The sequence below is a fragment of the Tamandua tetradactyla genome, chromosome 6 (genome assembly GCF_023851605.1).
Source record: "Tamandua tetradactyla isolate mTamTet1 chromosome 6, mTamTet1.pri, whole genome shotgun sequence".
Lineage (NCBI taxonomy): Eukaryota > Metazoa > Chordata > Mammalia > Pilosa > Myrmecophagidae > Tamandua > Tamandua tetradactyla.
Window position 1 is genome coordinate 129,234,039 of NC_135332.1, and position 13,292 is coordinate 129,247,330.

At 38.1% G+C, this 13,292-nt stretch overlaps 1 pseudogene; it reads left to right on the top strand.

Annotated features, from left to right (window-relative positions):
• LOC143686830 (heat shock cognate 71 kDa protein-like) overlaps nucleotides 1-7,634 on the top strand; it is a 57,793-nt pseudogene extending 50,159 nt beyond the window's left edge.
• The last annotated feature ends 5,658 nt before the right edge of the window (nucleotides 7,635-13,292 follow it).

Below are 13,292 nucleotides of genomic sequence, written 5' to 3' on the forward strand. Positions count from 1 at the left end.
TATACCAAAAATGGAATGATCATATGGTAAGAATGTTTGTGTTTTTATGTTGTTATGTTTAAAAAAATTTTTTTTTAAAAGTTAAGCAGCTAAAAAAAAAAAGAAAATAAGGAAGAGTTCCTTGATTTTGTCAACATTGGCCTACTCCAAAAAGTCATCCTAATACACTGGAGGTTTTACTTTAACTTGTCATTGTGAAAACCAGTAAAGAGTTTCAGATGGATGTATTTTCTGTACCTTTCATTTCAACATAATATGGGATAGTTGAAATTACATGGCTGTCCTAGGGTGTAAGTCTAAGTCACAGGATCACTGTTTTATGTTGTTGTTTGTTTGTTTTGTTTTTGTGATCATAAACTTTCCTATTTAAATAAAACATGTTCAATAAGGATGCTTGTATCTTCCTTCACCCCCCACTTCTGCTATCTTCCAGGATAGTTAATGATTCTGAAGAATGAATATCTGAAGTTTGTGGATAGATTTTCATATATTTAGTCTTCATTTCTGAAGACTCTAGACTATCTTTCTTTAGGAAACTCCTCTGTGCTGCACTTGTGGGACATCAGGCTACATTGAAGGAAGGGTGAGTCAGCTGTTACTGTTGCTGTTCTGTACCTTAGGGAGCAGAGATGTGGTTAAAAAAGATCTCTGAGCTGCTCACAGGGGCTTTTCTCTCTGTGTCCAATTTCCTTTGCTTATAAAGACTATGGCTCTATTGGACTAAGGCCCACCCTCCTTCAGTTTGGACACACCTTAACTACAACATCTTCAAGGGCCTGATTTACAAATGGGGTCACACCCACAGGAGTAGGTTTTGGGACCTGGAGTACCTTTTGTGGGGTACATGATTCAATTCCAAATAGGAGGTCTCCAAATTTTTAAAATTTCTAATTTGATGTATCTAAAGGAGTGTCTTATTGTTTGATTTTCATTTCTTTGGTCACTGATGAGTTTGAAGATTTTCTTGTTCATTCAGTTTTCCTTTTTGTGTGATTCCTCATCCTAATCTCTGTCCATTTCCTTTCCCTATTGATTTGCAAGAGCTTCTTGTTTTTAAAATATGAATCCCTCATCAGTTTTGGATATTATGGGAATCTTCTCGCACTCTGCTGTTTGTTAGCTTTGTCTATAATATTCTTTGTGAAAGAGAGCTTTCTAATTTTGATGTAATCAATTTTGATAAGCGTGTCTTGTGTAGATGGCTTAAGTACATCTTTTTTTTCCATCACAATGCCACATAGGTATATTCCTACATTTATTTTATTGACTTCCAAACTTTAAAGTTTTATCTTTAATCTGGTATCCATCTTCATATATATAGTATCGAGTCCAAATCCAGCTTATTTTCTCCATGTTCTGAGCGAGATTTTCCAATATAACTTATTAAATAACATTTTCTTCCTGCTGTTTTTTTTTTTTTTTCACATGGGCAGGTACTGGGAACCAAATCCAGGTGTCTGGCATGGCAGGCAAGAACTCTCCCACAGAGTCACGGTTGCCGGCCCTCCCCATTGGTTTTGATACTCCTGTTGTTGGACATGGTCAATGGTTGTTATCTGCAGTAGTTATGTTCTATAAAGCCACTGAGAGCACTGAACCGATGAATGCTGAACCATTGCTCCTAGGGAAAATAAGTACACAATTAGTTTCCTATGAGCCCTTTGGCACAACATTTACATCAACAATCAGTTCATGACCTTCTTTTGTGTGTTGCTGTTTAAAGACACCTTATATAATACATATTGTTGGTTCATTTGCAAAGAACTCATGGCCACTAGCACTGTAACTCACACCTGAAGAAACTTTTCTAACGTATTTTCTCCATAAGACACATCACAGCTTTGTGCTAAAGGTACAATGGACAGCATTTCAGCATTATGCTTGAGGGCTATTTTAAACAGTGAGCTCACCAACGAAAAGCACAAACATGAGAAAAACCTGGCACTAAATATACCTTGAAAATGACACTTGCTTACAGTGTGAGAGCTGAAACAAGAATTCAGTGCTGCCCTTGTACCACCTCAGCTAGGAGCACGTGCATCGGGTGACTCAAAACTTTTGCTGCTCCCTAGATGATCTCAACAGCACTGCAAGTATTGATTTGGGGGTTTCAAATAAATTTTAGCATTAGATGAATTTGAAAATACAGAATCTGTGAATAATGAGATTGACCATATACACACACAAACACGCACACACACACGCACACACACAGGTATACCATGCATACAGTGGTCACATACATTTACATCTCCCATATACATTACCACCCTGAACTCCGAACTGCTGTATCTTGCTGCCTACTTCACATCTCCATTTAGATATCAAATATGAAGCACAAATCTAATGTGTCATAAAGGAATCCCTGATTCTGTCCCCCAGTAACCTCCCAATTCTGAAGCCTCCTCCTTTGACACCCATCTTTCTGGTCTTAGAAATGGCGAGTCTGTTCTTCCTCTTGCTTGAGCATAAATCTCAAATCATCTTGAATTCTTTTTTCCACAACTCACATCTAACCTATCCGCAAAGCCTGCCAGTTCTATCTTTAAAATATGCCCAGAATTGATGACTTCTTACTGTCTCCAGCATCTTCATCCTGTCCACCCTCATCTCTCTTCTGAATTATTGAAACCAGCCTCTTCTTGCTTCTAATTTTGTCCTCTGACAATTTGTTCTCTACCTTTGCCCCCACATTCTGCTCTCCACACACTAAAAACACAGTTTTTAAAACAAAGACAGATCAAGTCACTCCTCTGCCACAACATTGTGAATGTAATTAACAGCACTGAATATATATTTGAATATGGCTAAAAAAAAAGCTTCAAACAGTTCTCCATCTCATTTAGAATAGAAACCAAAGTTTTTACAATAACCTGCAAAGCTCTCCAACGTGGACAGCTGCTTGTCCCCACGTCTGTGCCTCTATCCCTTTATTCATGATATTTGCCCTTGCTTTTCCATCTGCATGGAAAACGTCCACCTGGCTCACTTAATTCCCTCAGGTTTCTGCTCAAATACTATCTAGCAGTGAAGGCTTCCTTGCCAGCTCACATTTCCCTCATTCCCTGCCCCCATACACTACTTTCTTGGTACTTCTCACCATCTAATACATATATTTATTTGTTTATGTGTTCATTACCTGTCTTCACAATGGGATATGAAAAGATAGAATCTGTAAGTTCGATAAGAGGAGCATTTTTTGTTTTGTTTTATTGTGTGTCCCCAGAATGTAGAAGAGTTCCTTACATATAGTGAGTGCTCAAGAAATAGGGAATGAATGAATTTAATCAATATAGATGTTACTTATGGTTATTTTTATTTATTTAACTAATTGTGGTCCCATATGCTTGCTTCTAGCATTTTTCTTCCATTTTCCTGTGGATAGTTTATTCCTTTGTGATTCTCACAGATCTTATTTCTGAATATAGTGCCTGAGAATTAGTCCTCCAGGACTACTCTAAGTTTACTATTTTTTATTTACTTTTAAAAATTAGAGTAGCTGTAAGTTTATAGAAAAATCATGCAGAAAGTTTAGAGTTCCCATATATCCTCTACACACACACATACTCAGTTTTCCTGATTATTAACACTTTGCTTTAGTGTGATACTCTTGTTACAATTGATAAAGCAATATTATAATTATACTATTAACTATAATTTACATTAGAGTTCACTGTTTCTATTCTATGACTTCATAGTTTTTTTGTTTTTCTTCTGGAAACAAATATAAACCTTAAATTTCCCATTATAACCACTTTCAAATATACAATTCAATGGTTTTAGTAACAGTCATCAGGTTGTCTTACCATCACCACTATCCATTACCAAAACTTTTCCATCACTCCAAACAGAAACTCTGTACCAATTACACCTTGACTCCCCATTCCTTACCCCCACCCTGGTGCCTGATTACCTGTATTCTGTTTTCTGACTCTATAAATTTGCATATTTTATTTCCTATCAGTGAGATCATATTATATATATATATATATATTTTTTTTTTTTTTGCATGGCCAGGCACCGGGAAATATATTTTAAATATGAATTTTCTGTTATGTTCTTTATTCATCAGTACCTTGATTATTCTTTATAATATGAATCTAAACATTTTTACAAATTTCCTTCAAAATCTTCACATTTTTCCTTTTTCTTTTGTTTACATTGTTTTTATCCATGTTTCAAATTCTTTGTAGTTTCATCTGTCTTTTCCTCTATAATTTGTTTATTCACATCAACTTAGAAGATTAACCCTCAAAGATCTAAGAGTCCTCATTTTTCTACTATTTTCTTTCCTCCTTTTCAATGTAATATTTTAAGCTCTCTGTAATTTATTTTGCTTTTTTAACTTTTCGAAAATATTTTTATTGAGAAATCTTCACACACATACACTCCAATCATATTATATAATCAGTGGCTCACAATATCATCACATAGTTGTGTATTCATTACCATGATCATTTTTAGAACATTTGCATCACTCCAGAAAAAGAAATGAAAAGAAAAAAAGAAAAAAAAATTCATACATCCCATACTCCATACCCCTTCCTCTAGTTGATCACCAGTATTTCAATCTATCTAAATTTTTACCCTTTATACTCCATTATTTATTATTAAATTTTTATCCTTTTTTTTTTACTCATCTGTTCATACTCTGGATAAAAGAACCATTAGACACAAGGTTTTCACAATCACACAGTCACATTGTGAAAGCTATATAGTTCTACAATCATTTTCAAGAATCAAGGCTACCGGCTCATTGAATGTGGCGTTAGCTTTCAGGACTCTTCTTTTTGTACAACCTAGGCCTTGGATAAGCAACATATCAAAGGGACCTGTGGCTGGCATTAATCTGGGTATCACCTACTCGTGTGTGGGTATCTTCTAGCATAGAAAAGCCAACCATCAGGGGACCAGGGGAGCCAAACAACTCCGAGCTATGTCACCTTTACTGATACTGAATGATTGATTGGTGATGCTGAAAAGAATCAAATTGCAATGAACCCCACAGACAGTTTTTGTTACCAGATGTCCAACAGGATGTAGATTTGATGATGTTGTTGCTTAGTCTGATGTGAAGCCTTGACCTTTCATGGTGGTGAATGATGCAGGCAAAGGCCCAAGGTCCAAGTAGAATACAAAGGTGAGATAAAAAGTTTCTATCCAGAGGAGGTGTCATCTATGGTTCTGACAAAGATGAGGGAAATTGCAGAAGCCTATCTTGGGAAGATTGTTACCAATGCTGTTGTCACAGTGCCAGCTTAGTTTAATGACTCTCAGTGTCAGGCCACCATAGATGCCGCACTATTGACAGCCTCAGTGTACTCAAGAATCATCAATGAGCCAACTGCTGCTGCTATTGCTTATGGCTTAGACAAAAATGTTGGTGCTAAAAGAAACATGCTAATCTTTGACTTAGGAGGTAGCCCTTTTGATGTATCAGACCCCATCATTGAAGATGGAATTTTCAAGGTCAAATTAACAACTGGAGACATGCACTTAGGTGGAAAAGACTCTGACAACTGAATGGTCAACAATTTTATTGTGAAGTTCAAGCACAAGCGTAAGAAACACATCAGTGAGAATAAAGGAGATGTCTACTGTCACTGTACTACCTGTGAATGAGCTAAGCAAACCCTCTCTTCCAGCACACAGGCCAGTATGGGATTGATTCCCTGTATGAAGGAATTGACTTCAATACCTCCATTACCCATGCCTGGTTTGAAAAATTGAATGCTGACCTGTTCCTTGGCAGTTTGGACCCTGTGGAGAAAGCTCTCAGGGATGCCAAGCTAGACAAGTCACAGATCCACAGTACTGTCCTGGTAGGCAGTTCTACTCATATTCCCAAAATTCAGAAACTTCTCCTGGACTTCTTCAATGGAAAAGAAAGCTGGTGAGGCTATTGTTTATGGTGCGGCTGTCCAGATAGCCATCTTATCTGGAGACGAATCTGAAAACATTCAAGATTTGCTGTTCTTGGAGTCACTCCTCCTTCCTTTGGTACTGAAACTCCTGGTGGAGTCATGACTACCCTCATCAAGTGCAATATCACCATTCCCATCAAGCAGACACAGACCTTCACTACCTACTCTGACAACCAGGCTGGTATGCTCACTCAGGGTTATGAAGGTGAGTGCCAAAACCAAGGATAACAAAATCTGCTTGGCATGTTTGTACTCATGGGGATAACTCCTGCCCCCCCACCCCATGGTATATGTTCTAGTTTTCTAGCTGCCAGAATGCAATATAGCAGAAAAGGAATGGCTTTTTAAAAGGGGAATTTAATAAGTTGCTAGTTTACAGTTCTAAGGCCAGGAAAATGTCCCAATTACAACAAGTCTATAGAAATGTCCAATCAAAGGCATCCAGGGAAAGACACCTTGGTTCAAGAAGGCCAATGACGTTCCGGGTTTCTCTTCCAAGTAAGCAGGCACATGGCGAACACATTCACAGTTTCTCTCTCAGCTGGAAGGGCACATGGTGAACATGGTGTGATCTGCTAGCTTTCTCTCCTGGCTTCCTGTTTCATGAAGCTCCCTGTGGGGCACTTTCCTTCTTCATCTCCAAAGGTCGCTGGCTTGTGGGCTCTCTGCTTCTCGTGGCTATGTCGTTCTGCTCTGCTCTCTCTGAATCTCTCTCATTCTCCAAAATGTTTCCTCTTTTATAGGACTCCAGTAACTAATCATGACCCACCCAAATGGGTGGAGATATGCCTCTACCTAATCCAGTTTAACAACCACTCATGATTAAATCACATCTCCAGGGAGATCTAATTACAGTTCCAAATTTACAATACTCAATAGGGTTTAGAAGAAACAGCTGCTGTGCTGATTTGAAAGGAAGTATGCCCCCTAGAAAAGCCATGTTTTAATCAAAATCCCATTTCATAAAGGTAGAATAATCCCTATTCAATACTTTATGTTTGAAACTATAATCAGAACATCTCCCTGGATGATGTGATTTAGTCAAGAGTGGTTGTTAAACTGGATTAGGTGATCATATGTCTCCACCCATTTGGGTGGGTCTTGACTGGTTTACTCGAGTCCTATAAAAGAGGAAACATTTTGGAGAACGAGAGATTCAGAAAGAGCAAAGAATGCTGCAGCACCACAAAGCAAAGAGTCTACCAGCAAGTGACCTTTGGAGATGAAGAAGGAAAACGCCTCCCAGGGAGCTTCATGAAACAGGAAGCCAGGAGAAGAAGCTAGCAGATGACACCATGTTCGCCATTTGCCTTTCCAGCTGAGACAGAAGCCCTGACTGTGTTCACCATGTGCCATCTCACTTGAGAGAGAGAGAGACCCTGAACATCATCAGCCTTCTTGAATCAAGGTATCTTTCCCTGGGTGCCTTTGATTGGACATTTTTATAGACTTATTGTAATTGGGACATTTTCTCGGCCTTTGAACTGTAAACTAGCAACTCAATAAATTCCCCCTTTTAAAAGCTCTTCTGTTTCTGGTATATTGCATTCCAGAAGCTGGCAAACTAGAACAGCTGCCTTTACAAAATGGGATTAGGATTAAAACATGGCTTTTCTAGGGTACACACATTTTTTTCAGCACAGTATACCTCAGATTAAAGTCACTTTTGACATTGATGCCAATGGCATCCATATTGACCATATAAGTTAAATTAGATAATGCGCTACCCCAAATATGATTTTTTTTTTTTTTTACGTGGGCAGGCACCAGGAATCAAACCCGGGTACTCTGGCATGGCAGGCAAGTGTTCTTGCCGCTGAGCCACCGTGGCCTGCCCATGACCAAATATGAATTTTGCACCAAATAAACATCTCTCCCTTCAGTCTTGCATAGACCTTAAAGTTTGAAAATATGGGCCATATCAACCTTTACCCAATATTCTGATTTACCTTAATCCTATCCAGAACAGCTTCATTCATGTCTCTAGTCGAAGTCTGATAACTTTTTCAGCTTTTCTAACAGTTACTATTATGGGGTAGTGTGACTTCCATAAGTTCAGTGCTCTAACTCTGATTCTTGGCTGTCACATAAATATCTGAAGTTTCAGGGAATGACCAGGTTATATACGAATAGCTCAGTATCTCAGAATTTGGAAATAACAGTTACAATTCCTAAATACATGTGACTGCTATAAGGACTTACAATCTACAACACTTCATTGTCTCCAATCTTATAACCCTTGCTCTCAACTTCAATTCTCCAAGTTTGCATATTATAATTAGTTCATAGGAGTGAGGCATAATAATATTTGTCTTCTGGTTTCTAACATTTCATTTAACATACTGTCCTTAAGATTCATTCACCTGGCTGCAAGCCTCACAACTTCATTCCTTCTGGCAGTTGCTCAGTAGTCAGTTGTATGTAAACACCATAGTTCCCTTTTCCATTACTTAGCCATTGTACCCTTAGGGCACCTCCATCCATTGCAAATCATGAACACTGCCACTATGTGTGTGCAAATGTCCATTCCTGTCCCCACTCTCAGTTCTTCCAGGTATATACCTAGCAATGGAGTTGCAAGATCATATGGCAGCCTCACCCCTAGCCTCCTGTGGAACCACCACTCTGTCCTCTGGAGGGACTGCACCTCTAAGTTCCCTATTGACAGTAAATAGGTACAACACTTTCTCCATGTTTTCCCTAGTACTTGTTTCTCTCTGTTCATTTTTAAACGGGTTTATTCTCACTTCATACAATGCAACCTAAGTGAATAGCCATGTGCACTTTATTTTTATAAATGGTGAAAAGGGTGTGAAAGAAAAAAAAACATATTTTTACCTTCTTTAACAGTTATCCTAGCACAATTTGTCAAATGATTCTTCTTTCTCTGTTGTTTGGAGGTGGCTATATTCCTAATTATAATCCAATCTATTTAGAAGTTTTGCTGCCCCATTAATCTAAGTTTCTAAATTTGCACTGATATAATGCTTTTTTTTTCTTTCTCAGAGTACTTTAGAGTCTAAATTTATAAATTTTAGAATAATTTTCAGAATCATTTTGTGGATTATCATATCCCTTTTTTTTCCATGTTTGATTTTGACTGGATTATGCTAAAACTGCAAGATTCCATATGGCAGTCATTACCCACATGTGGCTACTGGGGATTTAGAACATGGTCAGTGCAAATCGAGACATGCTGGAATTGTAAAATACATACCTAAAGTCAAACATTTAGTGTCAATTAATAATGCAAAATATCTCATTAATAATTTTATACTGATTACATGTCAAAAAGATAGCATTTCAAATATACTGGGTTAAATAAAATATATTATTAAAATTAATTTCACCTCTTTATTTTTACTTTTTCTTAATGTGCCTGTTCTAGTTTGAAAGCTGCCAGAATACAATATACCACAAACAGAATGGCGTTTAAAAATGGAAATTTATTAAGTTGCTAGTTTACAATTTGAAGGCCATGAAAATGTCCCTATTAAAGCAAGTCTACAAACATGTCCAAGTTAAGGCACCAACAAGAGGTTACCATCAGTCAAGAAAGGCCAATGAAGTTCAGGGTTTTTCTCTCAATTAGAAAGGTACATGAAGAACATGGCCCTGTCTGCTAGCTTTCTCCTCCAGGCTTCTTGTTTTATGAAGCTCCCCCAGAGGCATTTTCCTTCTTCATCTCCAAGGGTCTCTGGCTGTGTGGGTTTTTGTGGATCTGTGACTCTTTCCAAAATGGTTCCCCCTTAAAGAGCTCCAGTATGCAACTCCACCTTGAATGGGTGGAGACACACCACCATGGAAACCATCTAATCAAAAGTTACCACCCACAACTGGGTGGGTCACATGTCCATGGGAATAATCAATCCCAACCAACAATATTAAATGAGAATTAAAGGACATGGCTCTTTTGGGGTCCACCACAAATTCAAACTAGCATAGTGGCTCATAGAAAGTTTAAAATGAATACACTCGTGGTTCAAATTTTATTTCTATTGGACAGTGTTGATTTAACTATTTCAGTTATTCAGGAGGATATTTACTTATTTGCTTTCCTTTTCAAAGAATATAGAATGGGTCTTTATTTAAGCCATCTTGCTTTCAATCAAACAAAATTAGTATGTTTAGTTTTATCATCATTACACACATTTACATACAGTGAATTTAGGATTATTGCTCTAGGTCCTGGGTAGGTGACTGCTATGTCGATTCAGTGGAAATATGTAAGACTTGGAGGAAAGATGAGCTAGACTTGAAACACATGGAGTTTGAAGGGTATGGGCCACATCCTGGAGGAAATACTTAGTTGAATGTATAGGTACAAAGCTCAGGAGAGAAATATGAACTAAAAATACTGATGTTTCATTAGCCCATTATTAGCATCAAGCATCCATAGATCTCGTCACAACTATGTCAGTTAAGATGTTTATCAATGGGGTTCATAATTTCCCAGAGTATTGGGATTTTATATGAGATACATTTTAAGACCAAAAAAAAAAAAACCCTAGGGACCTAGAAGAGAAACTATGTTGGAGGAAAGATGAACAATTATCTGGGATTAATTTAAGACTAACCTTCTTTTAAGACAGGTATGTCTGAGGAAAGCCCTCCAAAAAATTAACTTCAAAAAGGAAGATATTTAGTGCGATAGAAAGATCAAAAGTGATGGTGGAGTTATACAGAGAAGGTAGGGTTTAACTAATGAATACAATTGCTGAATCATTAAATTGATATTTCTTTTAGTCTCCTGTATCTTAGAGCAGCTAGAAGTAAAAACCTAAAGTCGTGAAACTGTAACCTATACCAAACTCTGAAATCTGAACTCAAAAAAGAAAAAGGAAGGTATTTAAAGGTTGCCACAGGCCCTGGTAAGCGGAGAAGTCAGCCAAGGACAGCCAGGCATTCTATAAAAATAAAAATATTTCTATTTATTGCTGGAAACACCTTGAGGGTGGGTGAGAGGGTCAGGATGGAGAAGCTCGTGAGCCAAGGAGATCCAGCTTATGACAGGAATAAAAATAGAGGAGGCAGTTGAAAATAGTGAATTGCAAAGTGGACTGATACTAAATAAAGAATAAACATGTGCCCATATCTTTTGGGCTAGCTGGAGGGAGACACCTTGCTGGAAAGGTAAGCCTCCCTCCCTGTGGCTCACGGGAGAAGTGGGACAATCTCACTGTGCCACAGCCGCAATAAAAGGCCTAATTTCAGTGCCATGGGGAGAGGAGGAATTCTGACCCTTTTTTGGTGGCTTTTTGCCCAAGGACACTTCTTCCCACTTTATAAGAACTATTACAAACTAACATTTATCATGCAGGATACATTCTAAGTCCAGACCACTGCCTTCTTGCTGGACTCCTTAACTGGTGGAGGCATCCTGGAGTCTTTAAGTTGTTTGGAATCTCAGTGAGCCTCATGCAAACAGCCCCCCATTCTCCAAAACATACTCACACAAGTACCCGGGGACTTACTGAAGGAGTGGTCAGAAGAATCCCTTCAGTCTGACACCCTCCCCATCCCCAGGGGAATCCCTGGCTGAATTCTACTGCTTTCTGGGTGGGTATATTTTATAAATGGAAAAGGAAAGTGTTAATGGACTAGAAGATTCTGATAGAACAATTTGAACAATTAGAAACCTTTTTTTTTAAGCAGTTTGTTTTTCCTTTCTGATAATATTGTATCATCCTTAGCTTCTTCACCCCTTGGCTCTGTATTTAAGATGAAAAGATAATAAGTCATTTGTCAACAAGTGTGGAAAGTTGAACTATTAACTGGAGCTCTGATTTTCACACTGTCTTTTAGAATTTTGGATAGTTTTCCTCTTTTGGAGATATCATATGGGAAATTTTTGTAAAGCAAACATCAATATCTAGAAATTTAGTAGCATAAATACTAGATAGATAGATTGATTGATGCTATTACTCCTTTTCTTTCATTAAAAAGTATTGTCTGGTCCAGAAGAATCTGTATGGGAGTCACATTTGGAGATCCGAAAGGTTCCAGTATTTCTGATCGATTGCTTGCACTTGTTTAAATCCTCACTGTCTTTCACTTCACAGTAGCATCTTCATTCCATCTTTCAATGAACCTAAGGGGGAAAAAGTGTGATTCAAATAAAATTGGTCCAAAATAAAATAATAATACTATTATTCTTTCAAAATAAAAGAAGTACAACTCTATCTCCAATAACATTGAGAAGTAATATATGCCTAATAAGGGTTGATTTGTGTCTCCCTGAAATAAATAAATCCTAATTCCTATTCTTGGAATGTGATCCTATTTGGAAATAGGATCTTTGAAGATTGATTATGATGAGGCTAAATGCATGAAGAGGGGGCTTGATCCAATATGACTAATGGCCTTATAAGAAGGGGACAATTGAACACCAAGAGAGAGACACCAGGGCAAAGACCGTGTGAAGATGGGGGTAGAAGCAACTACAAGCCAAGGAATGCAAAGATATTCTGGACACACGAGAAGCGAGAAGAAGCAAGGAAACCTACTGGTTTCAGATGCAGCATGGCCCTGCTGACATCTTCACTTCAGACTTCTAGCCCCCAGAACTGCAAGACAATATATTTCTGTTATTTTAAGCCACCTACTTTGTGGTATTTTGTTATCATAGCCCAAAGACAAGGCCGCTATTGAATAATTCTTGAAAACATCCAAGTGGGAATTACACAGAGTTTACACAGTACTTAGTAAATTAAACATCTAAAATCCTTCTAAACATCCCCTCCTCTCCCCAAAGTTCTCTGTAGTTACATGTGTCTGCACATCCCCCACCCCCACTCTGGGTCTCTCTTTTTTAGATGACTTTTCTTTATATAAGAAAAGAAGAAATCTATCTCTTCTTCAAAAGGGAATAATTTAATATTTTTGGTTTTAACAAATGAGATTGAGGTTTTCTCTCCACTAGGAACAAGAGTTAAAATAATAGAAAATTCATTTTTCTCTGCAGTATTAAAGAATTGTTTTGAAAGTTAAAAATTCATGCCTGAGGGGTTGGCTTCCCTTTAGACCTGAGAGTTGGCATCTTCTTGGCAAGAGGAAGGGAAGAAAGGAAAGAAAGGAAGCCAAGAATAGTCCTGGGATTGCAGAGGAAGTCCATGACTAGAAAATGCTTGGAGCAGCAGAAACCTCCTGTGACCCAGAGGCTGAAGACCTGCCTTCAGGCCCTGCCAGGCTGTTTCCTGCGGAACGGACCTTAGGCGAGTCACCTGTCACCTTATGCTTCAGATTCCCCATCAGGAAATGTGGAGTAACGGCACACCTGTCCTCATCAAACCTTGGCGGCTGCTTCTACAAGCAGATAGGGAGGATTTGGTCTTGAAGCTCAGTTTGTCACTGAGTGTGGAACCTAAG